We start from the raw sequence: 17891 nt of genomic DNA, 5'->3' as shown, positions 1-17891 counted from the left end.
GCTACTGAACCAGCAATACGAAGTAGGAAACAAATATCACTCAGAGGGTTTGTGTGTTTTTGTTACTGGAAAAAGTGATAGATTAAGACTCAAACCTCAAGGGCTTTTAAATTAAAACCATCTGAATAAAGAATGTAAATTAAGACTCATTAATCCTATATCTTAAATGCAATTAACATAGTCAGCAACTTTACCTAGAATGGAGTCGAGGATTGTTTGGTATACAGCACATGGAAAATATTAAATGCAGACATTCTACCACCACCGTCAAGAATTTTACAAGCTACAAAAAACAACCCCTTGTAGTTCAATGACACACTTTCTTTAACAGAAACCAAAAGTATGGAATCCAAGTACCCAATATTTTAAAACTGCTGTTTCCTCAGCTTTTAAGGACACTGTTTCGATTCCTCTATGGGATTTATGTGTGAGCTGAGCACTGTAGCTACAATGTTACCAGTGAATCTCATCCCAATCTCTATTTGCCACGCAGCAGCAGCTGCGATTGACAAGAGTCTGTCCTTCTGTTGTTTGGGAAGCACCTAACTGCCATTTCCAATTGCTCCTGGAAGCGGGAGCAGGGTTCCTGTAGCAATGTTTCCTGATTGATAGGGGAAGAGAGATCCGACAATTACAATGGCTGTTTCCCTGTAAGCGAGGATTAGTCACTAAACTAGGGGCTATACAGCATTTGTAAATATGATTATCCACTTGAGACTATATATCCGTAACTTTTATAAAGGTTTCTGATTCGTGTCGGTAGTTGGTAACCCTACTTAGTAGTGACAGGAAATAGGTACAGAGCCTTTTCCTTGTTTCACCTAGAAGGTTACCCTTTGGTATGTACTGGAACAAATGAAAAAAATAACTGCATGTATTCGGGGTAGGCCCCACTGCACAAATTAAAAACTAAAATGAAAAAAATAATTATTATGTTTGTATTTAATTGACTGCCCCACATTTAATGTTCTTATATTCTTATAGGATCTTGTTGCATATACTAGATCTGTGTTCAACTAGATCAGTGATTCTCAACCTGTGGGTCCCCAGGTGTTTTGGCCTACAACTTCTAGAAATCCCAGCCAGTTTACCAGCTGTTAGGATTTCTGGGAGTTGAAGGCCAAAACATCTGGGGACCCATAGGTTAAGATCCACTGCACTAGATCAACATATTCCTTGCAGGTAGCTGTGATGAACCAAAAGACAATTAGAGAAGGACAATAAATTATGGTGCAATACAGCAGTCTTTGATTGATAGGACAACAAGGTATATATAGTATGACTGCAATACTACCCAGTTCTGCTTTTTAAATAATTACATAACTATTGATTGTATTAGTATAACTACCACAATGCCAAGTAGCTGTAGGAAAACATAGCAGAATTGTGGGCTATGTTATAGATCCAATACATAGCATAATAACATTTATAGTGTTAAAAATGGAATTTGGAATCTTTCCAGTCTTTTCCCCCAGATCTTCAAGTCAAAACCAATAATTTACTAAATATTGTTCACTACCTCAAAAATGCCTTCATAGTAATTTGGGCTTTTGCTGGTTTGTTTTATTGTTTTTCAAATCATTAGATACAAAGTATGATCAGGGCCACTAGTGGGTTTTTAAAATACTTTTTGTATGACTTTATGTAGGCATGTTCAGCAATGTGCTCACTTCAACATTACTCATAATGACTTATGAAACTGAAGGTGGAAATGCTGAAATACAAATGAAATACAACAGACAAAATGAAAAGGGAGTACTTAAAAAGCTAAAGCTGCAGTTCCAATTATACTGACAATCTAAAAGGCTTCCAGAATGTTTTAAGTCACCTCTGGAAGCTCTCAAAAATTCTGTTCATGCACATTATGGGCAGGGAATTAAAAGAACATGAGATGCCATCCCAAAGAAGTCTTAAGAACTAGTTCTCCTTACTTGTGCAGTGTTTGTATGGGTGTAAATTAGACTTACAAATATTCTTTTTATACAAGTCAGGGGGTGCTATGATTTTTAGCTTTGAATATGGTTTAATGGATTTTAACTAAATTTTAATACTGTTACTGTATGTTTAATTCTGTTTTAATGTTTGCCTATTTATATATTTTAAATTATGTGGTCATACTTTTAATTGTAAGCTGCTTTGAGTCTCTTCCGGGAGAGATAAGGTGTGGTATAAATAAACATAAGAAGACTGAAGAATGATGAAAACCATTTGCAATCTCAGCCAATGCATTTTTTTAAACTAGTATTTTTTAAAAATTACATTGGCCATGTCATATAATGAAATGTCTACTAGTTTGTTTTTTGTTTTTAAAGGCTGTTTTGAGATGTTAGCTCCAATTCATGCATTGAGTCCTTGTGATAGATCTCCTTCCCAGGCTCACCCCACATTTCTAACCCTTGGGCTCCTGTCACTCATCCTAGCCTTTTCCCCCACTTCATGCATTCATAGATTGGGAAACTGGGCCTTGGGCTGATCCCTGATATGTGGGTCTCTGTATATGTTGTTGTGGTGGGTTCACTGTGCTTAGCATGATTAGCCTACACTACATTTAATATGAGCAGACAGTGACAGTGGTAAAAACAAACAAGTGCAAGTTTATTAAGATGCTTGTAATCAATATTAGTATTTAGCATTTGAAGCTTTGATCTATCAGTCAGTCACAGTTACTTTTCCTAACCCTCTGAACACCTTGTCTCTATACCATCTGGTCCTTATCTCGTTCAAATCTCTATGTGGTTTCTGACAGAGACAAGCCTTTGGCCTTTTAAAAATTTCTCTCTCACCTCAAAGTTTCTCATCTATGTTCTTTATTGTAAACAAATATGTTTTTTCTCTGGTGTGTGTAGAATGCAGCTGGAGTGTCTATTGTTTTATTACAGAAGCACATGACTTCAATTACTCTTTGCCAGTGTAAATGATTCTTTGGTATGTGAAGTCAGGGTTTTAATAAACTGACAGGTTTTTTCTGAAGTGAAAGAAACCAAGACCAGATCATTACAACTCTCTGCCTTCATTAAACAGTTATAATAATAAATTACCCATGGTTGACATAGAAGGCAAAGTTGGGTTACCACAGGTTGACTATGACAACAGCCTGGAGAATATTTTTGATGCAAAATATACAAGAACGTGAGAGGAATCGTGATGTATTATATCTATTTAGCCCAGCAATCTGTTCATAAAAGCATCATGTGAGGAAAGCCCACAAGCAGGACATGAGCACTCTTTCAGTTCGGCTCCCTAGCAAATGTTATACAGAGTCATACTAACTCTGCTAAGGGCAAGACAAGAATAATGCCGCTGGACCCAACAGCGACTGGTAGTCCTATTTTCCATAAATCTGTGCATTTCATTTTGAAACCATTTATGTTCTCCGCTGTCATTTAATATTCTAGTTACAGCCTTATTTAAAGGATGATTTGTATGAAGAAGAACAATTCCTTATTATTTGTCTGGGATCTTCCATTATACAACTTTAATCAATAGGATTCAGTTCTAGCATCAAGTCCATGCTTAATTTTGCACACTTCTATCATGCTTTCCTTCATATTTTTTCTAAGCAAAATATCCTTAAATGCTGTAATCTTTATCACTGTGTTTGCTCTCTTCATTGGATATGTGAAGACAATGGTTTTTGTTGCTATTGTTTGACAAAATATGTTTGATTATGGGCACCGAACATCATTTGCCGTATTAATATTGATTCTCCTGTTGTTAATGTTGCTGAGATCATTTTGCAGCTCTTTATAATACATTTCTGTTCACACTAAGTGATTTTGTGAAAACATCAAACTTGGCTAGTACACTGTTGCCTATAATTTAGGTAATTTATCAAGTTAAAAACCACTAGCCCCAAGGGATTTCACATTATCTCTCATTCTGTGTTTTTAAGATTTTTTTTTCTTTAAAGATATTTTAAAGATGTTTTTAAATTGTTAGATTTTAGCCTTTCTTGTAAGCCGCCCCGAGCCCTAGGAGAGTGGCGGCATATAAGTTTAAATAATAAATAAATAAATAAATAAAATTCTGCAATGGTAACATCAATACAATTTCTCTTTGGGTTACTTATGAGGGGTTGATATTAAACATCTGATTAAATATTTTAAAGGATGTTGTTCCACAGTATGATAAGACATGTACCCATTTATGTTTGAAATAATATAATTAGTTGGGTTTTTCTGCAACCTCGGCAAAACATTCCTGAAAGCAAGATAAAGCTTGTTTGGAATGTATTACGGAATGCATTATGTCAATGCACTCTTGTGGAGTCATTGCACTATTGCCCAATTTCATATCATCACCATGAAAAAATGGAAATGTGCTCAAACTAAATAAGTCAGGGAAGGCCTGGCAAAACAGACAAGGCAAGGAACTATTGAATGAGTTTTACTTAAACCTTATAAAACACAAAACAAATGAGATTACTTCTTCCTAATAATATGGTACTATATATAGTCAACACCAGACAGATGTTACTTCTATCTGTCATAGCAGTAAAGACAACTACTGCTCCTTTCCCTATCTGATGTGATGTCTGATCATATAATATATATTGTAAAACTCTATTAAAAGCCTATGTATTTATTACAAAGGGCAATTAGAGGTAGGGAAAATCTCCAAAGAGATTGTATTGTATCTATGGAGCAAATAACTTTGAGATATGACACGGTATTCTTTTTTCTCTTCTAGTTTTCTTAGTGTAGTCTTTCACTATGTTGAGGGTGGAGATAATACTGCTCATTGTCTTGGTATATAAAACCTTCTGAAGGCTTAATCGAACTATATTAAGGAAATAAAACAAACAAACAAGAGACTACAGTCTACAATTAAAAGTGGCAGACATGTCATGATAGATTTACTTAGAACTTTGCACTACAACAAGCACTGAAATTTAAGACTCTATGGCAAGGAACATTGCTCTATTTTTATAGTAATACATTCAACACTTTAGAAAAGAACTGGCAGATGGAAAATAATTCAGATTAGTGCTATACCAATGAAAAAAAGGAAAGACACACAAGAGAAACCTGAAGGAGCAGGATATATTTAGCCTAAAGAACAGGGCAACCTAAAGCCTCTAAGATATGCTTAAAGCCTTTTAAAAATGCATAAAGGTTTTTCAGAAAAAAGATGCGAGGCGATTTTGAGATCATAAGGCAATTATGTTTGCCGTTACTTGTTGGAAACTGCTCTGAGTCCCCTTGGGGAGATAGAGTAGGATATAAATAAAGATTATTATTATTATTTTATTGTATGACACAGCAAACAGGATAGATATGCTGGATTTCATATCACAAAATCACAATTCGAACACTTCCCAAATGTCTAGGACTGTGTGATGTATTTTCAGATGATGCGCGCAGATCCCAGTAGGGTGGCCTTTTGCAGTTGGCAGATCGTAATTTTGTCAATGTCTATTGTTTTTAAATGCCGGCTGAGATCTTTTGGCATGGCACCCAATGTGCCAATCACCACCGGGACCACCTGCACTGGTTTCTGCCAGGGTCTTTGAAGTTTAATCTTGAGGTCATGATAGCGGCTGAGTATTTCCTGTTATTTTTCAGCAATGCGACTGTCACCTGGGATGGCAACATCAATGATCCAAACCTTTTTCTTTTCCACAACTGTGATGTCTGGTGTGTTATGTTCCAGAACTTTGTCAGTCTGGATTCAGAAGTCCCACAGTATGTTTGCGTGCTCATTTTCCAATACTTTTGCAGGTTTGTGATCCCACCAGTTCTTTGCTGCTGGGAGGTGGTACTTGAGGCATAAGTTCCAATGAATCATTTGGGCCACATACTTGTGCCTCTGTTTGTAGTCTGTCTGTGCAATTTTCATACAGCAGCTGAGGATGTGATCAATGGTTTTGTCAGTTTCCTTGCACAGTCTGCATTTTGGATCATCTGCTGATTTTTCGATCTTGGCCTTAATTGCATTTGTTCTGATGGCTTGCTCCTGGGCTGCAAGGATCAGGCCTTCTGTCTCCTTCTTCAGTGTCCCATTCGTGAGCCATAGCCAGGTCTTCTCCTTGTCAGCTTTTCCTACAATTTTGTCAACGAACTTTCCATGCAATGTTTTGTAGTGCCAGCTGTCAGCTCTAGTTCGTAGTGTGGTTTTCTTGTATTGGTTTTTTGTCTGCTGTGCTTTGAGGAGTTTCTGATTTTTGACTTCAATTAAAGCAGGTTCTTCACTTTGCTTTACATATTCTGCCAGGGCATGTTCTTCTTCTTTGACTGCTTGTTTTACTTGCAAGTGTCCTCTGCCACCAGATCTTCTAGGCAGATATAGCCGGTCAACATCACTGTGAGGGGGCAGTGAATGATGAATGGTAATGAGCTTTCTTGTTTTTCTGTCCAAATTGTCCAGTTCTGCCTGTGTCCAGTTTATAATGCCAGCAGTATATCTTATGACAGGTATGGCCCAGGTGTTTATAGCCTTGATGGTGTTGCCTCCATTGAGCTTGCTTTTGAGAATTTTTCTGACCCTTTGTGTGTATAATAATAATTACTAGTGACACAAAGACATAGTATGACACAGCAAACAAGATATATATGCTGGATTTCGTATCACAAAAGCAAGTGTTTAGGACTGTGTGATGTATTATTATTATTATTATTATTATTATTATTATTATTATTGATCCTAAGTCTTTTAACCCTTTTCTCACTGTGAAGCCACTCGGTTGTCTTCATATCACATTCAACAATGTCTGGTTATCATGGTTAACCCAATTTAGCTCCACATTAAGGTAAGTTGGAGGATCATCCAGAGTTTAGCTAAAACTCTGGCGCAACCCCACAGTGTGGACAAGATGGCTGAATGTAATTTGGGCCAGTTTGCTGTTCATATAGGCAACTCACACCACCCCCTTTTCTCTATGCTGTTCACACAGGCATCATGCGTAGTAAGCCCACAAGCAGGGCATGAGCACATCAGTGGCCACTGCGGGTGTCTAATGTTGACAACAGCAAAGGTGCCTGAGGAACCAGGTAGAAGGCCACACGGCACCTTTGGTAATTTAAGCAGACGGTACCCGCAATGACCAGGAGCTCTCAGGAAGCGGTGGAGGTGACAGGGACAGTAGAGGGATGGTTCAGCAGAGCTGCCTGGACACCACCCCATGGCATGTTGGAAATGGCTGCCTCCGGGTCCAGCATTACTGCTATGGATTAAGTGGCCAGTGTAGATAAACCCCATGTCACGTCTTTTGAATCTTCACTCCATTCCAAAATGGGCACTCTTTGCGAAGTACAGGCCTAATGGAGGATTGTTGTTTGATTGAGGTAGGCATGCATAGTTTAAAAGTTGGCAGCTGGCCACTTCTGCTTTTGTTTTCTATCTTCTTGACTAATTCGGGTGATCAGCATTATATTTCAAAAGACAATGTAAGTATTTACTGGGTAAGCTTTCTACTGTTGATACATAATGTTTAAGGACAACTGAGTTGCCTATTTAAGTATTAATGTACCCTAATGTTGGAGGGAATTCAATGCATGTTTGCCATCTCTAACTTCAGTCAAATCTCACTGCACTTCTGAATATCATATGTAATGCAATACTATCATTTTTTCTTATGAAAGAGTAGGGTAAATTCACTCAAATCGTATTTTATTTTTGTTTTATCATTCCTTTATGCACTAGATAGCTAAAAAGTGCAATGTAACACTAACATTATTGCTATCAAGAAATAAAATGTGTTTAAGAACTTAGTCTCAGGAATGCAATCCATTTTCTGTGATATGAAAATTTCATTACTTCTTTTCTTCCTCAAGCAAATGAAAGCAAACGAATAAATCCCAGTGCTCCCTCCTTTTCTTTTAAAACTGAGATTATTCATTTGGCAATCTGATATCATAGACACACCATTTCATGTATCTGCTTTTTTAAATACAGCGGAAGGTAATGAAAGTGTTTTTCTTTGTATGTGCTAGAGCTAATTATCGTATAAAGGTATGCAAGGCACTCCTATGAACTAATGTTGTGGGTATTACTGACATTTTTTGTAGGATGTTAGAGATACCTGGTAGAAATAGAAATAGAATTATTGTGGGGAAACCATCTTATGTACACACATTAGAAACTGTGCTTTACACTTTGCAAGCTGTCGATGGACACTCTGAATTTGCTCAAAGTGAACATGTTGACTTTTGTCTTGTATAGCAAATTTTATAGTGGCAGTGTCAATTGTTATTTTGTGGGTATAACTTTTAGACTTCTAATCTTTCTTTGGATGTGCAGTTACTGGCTAGGATTAGGAATATTTTCACTTTTATCTCAAAAAAGGTTAAGTCAATCAGTAGAGTCTGGCGATTGTTTTGAAAGTGAGTTTGCTCTAATGGTGGATGGAAGGGACAGTAGCTTGGCAGTGTATACTAGGTAGATGTGTGTGTGTGTGTGTGTGTGTGGGAGAAAATGGGGTGTCCCACCAAGCTCTCCACAACTCTAGAATTTTCTGAACAGAGTCTCTCCACAGGAACTTAAACCCATTTGTGTGAGGCACAAAAATCATGAAGAGAATATCCAGGTGTAAAGATGCATATGTATAAGGAACATGAAGCTTTGTACAGATTATCACATATTCTCTTTCTCTCGTATTTCACTTTATAGACATACAAATTTAATAATAATAATAATAATAATAATTCTTTTCCATTTCTGCTCATGACTCGAGGTGGGTTATAACATAGGTAAAATACATAATCATCATAAACATTATATAAAATACACATATTAAAATGTATTTCTACAAAATACATATATTAAAATACACAGAACAAAGATTCAAATATAGTGAACACAATATGCAAGTTAAGGACTAAATAACCACATCTTTAAGAAGCCGTAATAACTTATTACAGATCAATTATGACATCACCATGATATCCTTCCTGTCCTAGTGCTTTGTTTTGTGCATCTGGTTATTTTCTTCTTAAAGTTGGAACTCTAAACTTTTCTAGAGTTTACTCTTTTCCACTCCTAGCATAAAAGTGAGGATAATTAAGGCAAACAATTGAAATGGGAAAGAAGAAGAGAGAGAGAGAAATTGAGAGTGAAACATCTGTACCATTTGCAAGCACCTTTGCCCTCATGTTCTTTTCTTTTTTATTAAAAACAGCCAGGTTCAATTTTGCTCTTTTCTTATAGCTTACAATATTTTGTCACAAAGACTTCAAATATAGAGAGCCTTGGTTTTAAAACTTGTTATGAAAGAGGAAATACAAGTATTTGAGAAGCTTAGTGAACAAAGCTGAGGGCAGGTTATATGAAGTTTTCTGAGCTCCCTTGTTCAGATAACCATGCAGAATTGCTTTGTGTAAAAATCAAAAAGCCATAAACATCTTATTTGTGAGAAACATCTGCTTGAATTTTGCACCTCTTCTTTAGTTTTTGTAAGAGAAACAAATAATTCCTTATTTGTTAATGCTTTTGTTTCAACACTCTTAGCTTACAATTACAGTGCCTAGTGTTCCTTTCTCTCTCCATTGGTGTGGAATTTGCATGACCCCGCCCACTGCCTCTCCCTTAACCTTTTCCTATTCTTTTCTATGGCACACAGCAACTGAACATACTAGAAGAGAGTCGGGAGAAATTCACCATGATTTATAGAAGTTGTAAGGGTTTTGATCAGTGGAACTCTCAGCTGCAGGTCAGATTAGGTTGAATGCAGATGGTCGATTTTGATCGACCACAAAGATTGCTATTTTACCACCAGGAAGCAAAGGTTCAGGAATAGATGGCATGCAGAGATAAGCAACAGAGAGAAGCCACATGCTTCCCTATCCCTGTATTTACATCCTGCCTATCTCCCAGATTGAGACTAATCTCCTACATTTGGTGGTTTTCATAAAATAAATATGCCAAGACATACCACAATTTTATCCCCCCCCCCCCCAATGGGTTTATTGTAAATGGGATGTATATCCACTTGCAAAGCACTCTGAACCCCACCAACAATGGACCTGGAACTAATTTGGCACACAAACCCAACATGGCCAAGTTTGCATACTGGCAGGGTTTGGGGGTGATTGACCTTTAACTCTGGGACCAAACTGATATTAACTAACATCCAATAACAAACAATGTCCTTTTCAAATAACCCAGGCATTGCCGGGTACCCAAGCTAGTATACAATACAGAAGACATAAATGATTTCTCTCTTGAGAGGCTGCTACAAGATTAGTATTAGATTGGGGGAAATCCAACCCCAAATAGGGAAACAAGTTGTCCAGGAACACCTGACCACTCTAAATGAATTCAAGTCGCCAGGGCCAGATCAGCTACATCCAAGAGTATTGAAGGAACTAGCGGAAGTTATTTCAGAACCACTGGCAATCATCTTCGAGAGTTCTTGGAGAACAGGATAAGTCCCAGCAGATTGGAGGAGGGCGAATGTGGTCCCTATCTTCAAGAAGGGAAAAAAGAACGACCCAAACAATTACCGTCCGGTCAGCCTCACATCAATACCAGGCAAGATTCTGGAAAAGATCATTAAGGAAGTGGTCTGCAAACACTTAGAAACAAATGCGGTCATTGCTAATAGTCAACACGGATTTACCAAAAACAAGTCATGCCAGACTAATCTGATCTCTTTTTTCGATAGAGTTACGAGTTGGGTCGATACAGGGAATGCTGTGGATGTAGCGTACCTGGATTTCAGTAAGGCCTTCGACAAAGTCCCCCATGACCTTTTGGCAAACAAAGTAGTAAAATGTGGGCTAGACAAGACTACGGTTAGGTGGATCTATAATTGGCTAAGCGAACGAACCCAAAGGGTGCTCACCAATGCGTCGTCTTCATCATGGAAAGAAGTGACAAGTGGAGTGCCGCAGGGTTCCGTCCTGGGCCCGGTTCTGTTCAACATCTTTATTAACGACTTAGACGAAGGGTTAGAAGGCACGATCATCAAGTTTGCAGATGACACCAAACTCGGAGGGATAGCTAACACTCCAGAAGACAGGAGCAGAATTCAAAACGATCTTGACAGACTAGAGAGATGGGCCAAAACTAACAAAATGAAGTTCAACAGGGACAAATGCAAGATACTTCACTTCGGCAGAAAAAATGGAAATCAAAGATACAGAATGGGGGACGCCTGGCTTGACAGCAGTGTGTGTGAAAAAGACCTTGGAGTCCTCGTGGACAACAAGTTAAACATGAGCCTACAATGTGATGCGGCAGCTAAAAAAGCCAATGGGATTCTGACCTGCATCAATAGGGGAATAGCATCTAGATCCAGAGAAGTCATGCTCCCCCTCTACTCTGCCTTGGTCAGACCACACCTGGAATACTGTGTCCAATTTTGGACACCACAGATGAAGGGAGATGTTGACAAGCTGGAAAGCGTCCAGAGGAGGGCGACTAAAATGATTAAGGGTCTGGAGAACAAGCCCTATGAGGAGAGGCTTAAAGAGCTGGGCATGTTTAGCCTGCAGAAGAGAAGGCTGAGAGGAGACATGATAGCCATGTACAAATACGTGAGGGGAAGTCATAGGGAGGAGGGAGCAAGCTTATTTTCTGCTGCCCTGCAGACTAGGACACGGAACAATGGCTTCAAACTACAGGAAAGGAGATTCCACCTGAACATCAGGAAGAACTTCCTCACTGTGAGAGCTGTTCGGCAGTGGAACTCTCTCCCCCAGACTGTGGTGGAGGCTCCTTCTTTGGAAGCTTTTAAGCAGAGGCTGGATGGCCATCTGTCGGGGGTGCTTTGAATGCGATTTCCTGCTTCTTAGCTGGGGGTTGGACTAGATGGCCCATGAGGTCTCTTCCAACTCTACTATTCTATGATTCTATGCAGGAATGAAATATATCAGAACAAACCTGTTCATTTATGAGCAAAGTTTAGGAGGGATGACTCAACCTGTATTGCTATTTCAGTAAGAGCAAATTCTCCCAAGAAAAATATTTTCAACAGCTCCTTCTTATGGACCTACAAGGGTATAGCAGTGAAACGTGAAATGTTAAAAATATTTTAAGTTTTCCAAAACTGCTCTCACACACAGACCTATTCTGTGCAATCCTATACAAATTTACTCAAAAGTAATCTGAACCAAAAAGAATGTTTTTTTCCCCAAAAGTTAACTTTATGTCCTATTTCTGCTGTTTCCAAGGCCATCTAGTTGTTTATTATGAGAAACAGGCCTTCGGCTTGGTCCAGCCAAGTTTTTCTTTATATACAATGATTTGTAGACTGATGTTGTCTTATTTATTACTCTTTGTTCCCCAAACTAAAGGGACTTGACTCTTAGTAGATGTATATAAGATAGTGCTATAATGATGTTTAAAGCACAGAGGCAGAAATGAATTTTTAAAAATATGTATATCTGTTCAAATATACAGGATAGTAGAAATACATCTGGAATTGTTGGCTGGGTATCCATGAGGCAAGTAACAGAAGATCAAGCAAGGGCTTACACCTTTCATTACAGTGAATGGCCCCTAAATAATTTGATTTAGGTCTTTGTGTCTGTTCTGTGATGAAAATGAAGCTTGGGGACCTCCTGCTGCTTAAGGAAGTCCCACCCAATGCTGACAACTGAGGAACCCCTGAAACAGAATTACACGTGGTGTGAGAGATGTAATGGGAAGAGCTAAATAGCAGAACTTCCACATTTCATGTCAGAACAGCAATTTTTTCTAGATAATTACCCTAAGATTAAAAAAAAATATTGAATCTACTGAAATTATGGAGGAAACATTGGAGCATCGGTTTTAAGTATGCTCCTTGGAAGCATACTGAGAGGCTCTGCACTTCCCTCCTCCTTTCCCTCCAAGCACATGCAGCAGGGGATTTCCTTCCTCTTTGCTCCCCCTTCAAGTGCACATGGAGGGAGCAAGGGAAAGAATGCGGATTTGGAAAGGAAGGCATCCCGCAAAGAGAAGGGGGCCCTGCTGAGGCAGAAGGTAAGGCCTCTCTCGGTCTTGGTCTCCATGGCCTTTTTCTGCGCCCCCTTGCCGCCCAAACCCCTTCCCTCATGCCCCCTAGAAGAGGAAGGAAATCCAAAGTTTCACATTATATTAGAAGTCCCTCCTATTGAGCTCCAAGCATGCCTAGCAGGCATGGAAAGTTGACTGGAGAAATGGAATAGTGTATCCTAAAAGAGAGCGCAACTGACTAGCTGGCATCCTAAATACAAGCACCATATAATGCTGTATTTCCCTTCATTTCTGACTTTGATTAGAAGTAAACCCTTTTTTAGGGTGCCCTTTTTAACAACTTTCTCTAGTAAAAATCTTTATGAACTCTACTGTTATAAAAAAGGTTTCTGGTGTAGGTTGGTTTCCATACTCAAGAGTAGAGCCCTTGTTTGAGACCCTCCCTTTGTAATGGGTTTTCTTCATAATATGATGTTCTACCATGTTCTTCAATAAGCAAAGCAGACAATAATGGTGGTTCAATCCCCTATCACAGTGCTCTGTATCTTTCAAATTTTCTTCAAAGGGTTAAGGGATCTCCCACAGCGGGTTAGGGAGAGGGGTGAAAGGGAAAGGAAGGGAAAATGGTTCTGTGAACATAACTCTTTCCAACAGTTTCTTTGCATAAGATTCTGAAAGGAATCTAAATTTGACTTATTCCAAGATGTGTTTGAGGTCAGACAAAATATAAAAGATAAAGCAGTACAATTTTAAAACCGATAGACAAAAACAGTATGTGAACAAAATGGACGTGTACGTATGTGCCTTCAAGTTACTTGCTGACTTACGGTGACTCCATGAATTTCATAAATGTTCTAAGGCAAGGAATACTTAGAGATTGTTTTGCCAGTTCCTCTAAAATATAACCTACAGCACCCCGTATTCATTGGCCACCTCCCATCCAGTATAACCAGAACTGGCCCTGTATAACTTCCAAGATCAGATGGGATCTGATGCTTTCAGGTTATCTAGGGACAATCGGACAACATAATCTTTTTGCTTACGTTGGTAGAAAAAGGAAGAAAAAGGAGGCGATAGGGCCATTGCAAGGAGAAGATGGGGTGATGGCGACAGGGGACAGGGAAAAGGCAGAACTACTTAATGCCTTCTTTGCCTCGGTCTTCTCACAAAAAGAAAGCCATCTTCAACCTCAGCAACATGGAATGGACGAAGGATTGGGGGAAATCCAACCCCAAATAGGGAAACAAGTTGTCCAGGAACACCTGGCCACTCTAAACGAATTCAAGTCCCCAGGGCCAGACCAGCTACATCCAAGAGTACTGAAGGAACTAGCGGAAGTTATTTCAGAACCACTGGCAATTATCTTCGAGAGTTCTTGGAGAACGGGAGAAGTCCCAGCAGATTGGAGGAGGGCGAATGTGGTCCCTATCTTCAAGAAGGGAAAAAAGAACGACCCAAACAATTACCGTCCGGTCAGCCTCACATCAATACCAGGCAAAATTCTGGAAAAGATCATTAAGGAAGTGGTCTGCGAACACTTAGAAACAAATGCGGTCATTGCTAATAGTCAACACGGATTTACCAAAAACAAGTCATGCCAGACTAATCTGATCTCTTTTTTCGATAGAGTTACGAGTTGGGTCGATACAGGGAATGCTGTGGATGTAGCGTACCTGGATTTCAGTAAGGCCTTCGACAAAGTCCCCCACGACCTTCTGGCAAACAAACTAGTAAAATGTGGGCTAGACAAAACTACGGTTAGGTGGATCTCTAATTGGCTAAGCGAACGAACCCAAAGGGTGCTCACCAATGCGTCGTCTTCATCATGGAAAGAAGTGACAAGTGGAGTGCCGCAGGGCTCCGTCCTGGGCCCGGTTCTGTTCAACATCTTTATTAACGACTTAGACGAAGGGTTAGAAGGCACGATCATCAAGTTTGCAGACGACACAAAACTGGGAGGGATAGCTAACACTCCAGAAGACAGGAGCAGAATTCAAAACGATCTTGACAGACTAGAGAGATGGGCCGAAACTAACAAAATGAAGTTCAACAGGGACAAATGCAAGATACTTCACTTCGGCAGAAAAAATGGAAATCAAAGATACAGAATGGGGGACGCCTGGCTTGACAGCAGTGTGTGCGAAAAAGACCTTGGAGTCCTTGTGGACAACAAGTTAAACATGAGCCAACAATGTGATGCGGCTGCTAAAAAAGCCAATGGGATTCTGGCCTGCATCAATAGGGGAATAGCGTCTAGATCCAGGGATGTTATGCTCCCCCTCTATTCTGCCTTGGTCAGACCACACCTGGAATACTGTGTCCAATTTTGGGCACCACAGTTGAAGGGAGATGTTGACAAGCTGGAAAGCGTCCAGAGGAGGGCAACTAAAATGATTAAGGGTCTGGAGAACAAGCCCTATGAGGAGCGGCTTAAAGAGCTGGGCATGTTTAGCCTGCAGAAGAGAAGGCTGAGAGGAGACATGATAGCCATGTACAAATACGTGAAGGGAAGTCAAAGGGAGGAGGGAGCAAGCTTGTTTTCTGCTGCCCTGCAGACTAGGACACGGAACAATGGCTTCAAACTACAGGAAAGGAGATTCCACTTGAACATCAGGAAGAACTTCCTCACTGTGAGAGCTGTTCGACAGTGGAACTCTCTCCCCGGGGCCGTGGTGGAGGCTCCTTCTTTGGAGGCTTTTAAGCAGAGGCTGGATGGCCATCTGTCGGGGGTGTTTTGAATGCGATTTCCTGCTTCTTAGCAGGGGGTTGGACTGGATGGCCCATGTGGTCTCTTCCAACTCTACTATTCTATGATTCTATGAAAATAACACAGATTCTTCCTTGAAGCTTTTTTATTCATTTAGAAAACTGAGTCATCTAAATTCAGAGAGAAAATGGATCAACTGATGTCTGCCTAAGCAGTACTCTAATCCAACTGTTTTCTGTTTATTTCACTTGAACCATGGAACGCTATTTGAAGACTTTTAAATGAGTGTCTGCACAATCACATTCCACTTTCTCTTGGTAAGTCAGTAGAGAACGTCTTGTCTGTAGATGAAATACAACCAAGAAATGATTCACAGCAAGCTGAAATGCATCCTGTCCAGCATAAACAGATTCATTATTGCTTTAGAAACCACATTAATTTTGAAACATAATTCTGGGTCCCCCTGGGGGAGAAGAGCGGTATATAAAATAAATAAATAAATAAATAAATAAATAACTTGATCTAAATAGCATAAATAAAGAATTGTAATTACGATTCTTTATGCACAAATGGCACCACATATATAGTTAAAGGAAGTCTTTATTTGCATACAAATAATACCTTCATGTGTATAGGATATTTTAGTTACAATTTTAAACCAAAGTATCTTAGTTATTGTTTTAAACTGTAATGGAGGCAAAACAAAATAGATTCTAGCCATGACAACACATTTCTAAAATACAACAAAAGGGCATAAAATATAACATTGTGCTTGGTTGATCTTACTGTTTATGGAAATTAAAAAGAAATACAACAAGACAGACAGGTCTTCATGGAACTTTTGATGATCCATGAATCAATCCCACAAGCCACAGGGGTGACTCAGGTTGTGTAATCCAGCACAAAGACAGCAACACTAACACAAGGAAGGCTTAATTTCTCTAAGTGGTATTTATTCTGTACCAGATACGTGGCATGAATGAAACAGTGAAAAACGAGAAGTGTGCACACAGAATTTTTTTTTGTTAACCATCGAATAAATAAAGCCAGTCCCTTGCTATTGGACAGTATGGAATAAAATATCTAGCAAGAGACATCTGAACACCTTCAATCCATAGGTAGTGGAGTAACGTAGAGCTGTGGGCCTCTTATCTCAAACCAGCTAATATTTATTGAAGAATGTCAACTCATTTCAAACCAAAGCTCTTCTTCACCAAAATTCACTGCATTTTCCCCAGTTATAAATCACCTGTTTTTTTAAAATGAAAAATATCTTTTGATATTTAAAAAATCCCAAATAGTGGAAGCCAACATTCATTCTTGGATCCTGAATTAATATTGCCTTTCACTATCTTTAATATCTCATTTTTGTCTTTATATTTAAATCTAACTGCAACCTCTAAAAACAGTTTTCTTCATACCTGATGTGCCACTGTTGTGTACTCATGCCATGTACAAAACAAAGATTTGATGCTTTGAGCCCCCCCCCCCCCCATTTTTTTCTCCTTTGGCTCAGGGAAGGTACAATGGCCAGCAAAGACATACATGACTGGTGAGAGCAGCACCTTTTAGCCCAGGCAGAGGAACATATTTGCATGGCATGGCATTTTGTATCTGGGGACAGCTGTGGGGCTAGAGAAGAGTTCTATATATATTGTGGACCAGGGCCGTAGCCAGAAAAAAATTTCGGGAGGGGTTTTGAAAATTTCGGGGGGGGGGGGGGTTGAACCCCTGACCCACCCGCCCCCCGGGTTCAGACCTGTCAATATCTGCTTGAAATAGTGCCTGGAGGGACTCTTAATGTTTTACGTCTCATAGACTTAGCATGGGGATTTGGTTAACCAGTTAAAATTCATGAGTAAACCAGGTTTTTTTTTTAACCTGAAAAATTTCGGGGGGGGGGGGGGTTGAACCCCTAACACCCCCCCACCCTTGCTACAGGCCTGTTGTGGACCAAAAAGAGCAAATCAACTCTACCTAGAAGCCATGTCATGACAAGATGTCACTCACTAGAAAAGACAATAATGTTTGGAAAGGTAGAGGGAAAGGAAGAGGCCCACATTACAGGTGGATGAAGTCAATCAAAGAAGTCATATCTCTGTATCTGCAGGACTGTTGAGGCTAGGGTAATGTGAAAGTATCTCATTCATAGGGTTGCCACAAGTCAAAGTTGAATTGATGGTAGTTAAAAACAACTAACAGGTGTGCGATTTTTCATACTTGTTTTCTTATATTTTCAAGTTATTAGGTAAAAATATAGGTCCAACAGTTGCTGAGACTTACAACTGAGTCTGATAAAAGCTACACA

The 17891-nt window shown here is 39.4% G+C and overlaps 1 protein-coding gene across 1 annotated transcript in view; it reads right to left on the bottom strand.

Moving 5' to 3' along the window:
- Positions 1-17891, bottom strand: part of cenpp (centromere protein P) — a 224474-nt gene that overhangs the window by 13998 nt on the left and 192585 nt on the right. The window lies entirely within an intron of this gene.

The sequence above is a fragment of the Anolis carolinensis genome, chromosome 2, assembly GCF_035594765.1.
Source record: "Anolis carolinensis isolate JA03-04 chromosome 2, rAnoCar3.1.pri, whole genome shotgun sequence".
NCBI classification, from domain to species: domain Eukaryota; kingdom Metazoa; phylum Chordata; class Lepidosauria; order Squamata; family Dactyloidae; genus Anolis; species Anolis carolinensis.
This window is presented reverse-complemented; position numbering and strand designations above follow the sequence as displayed.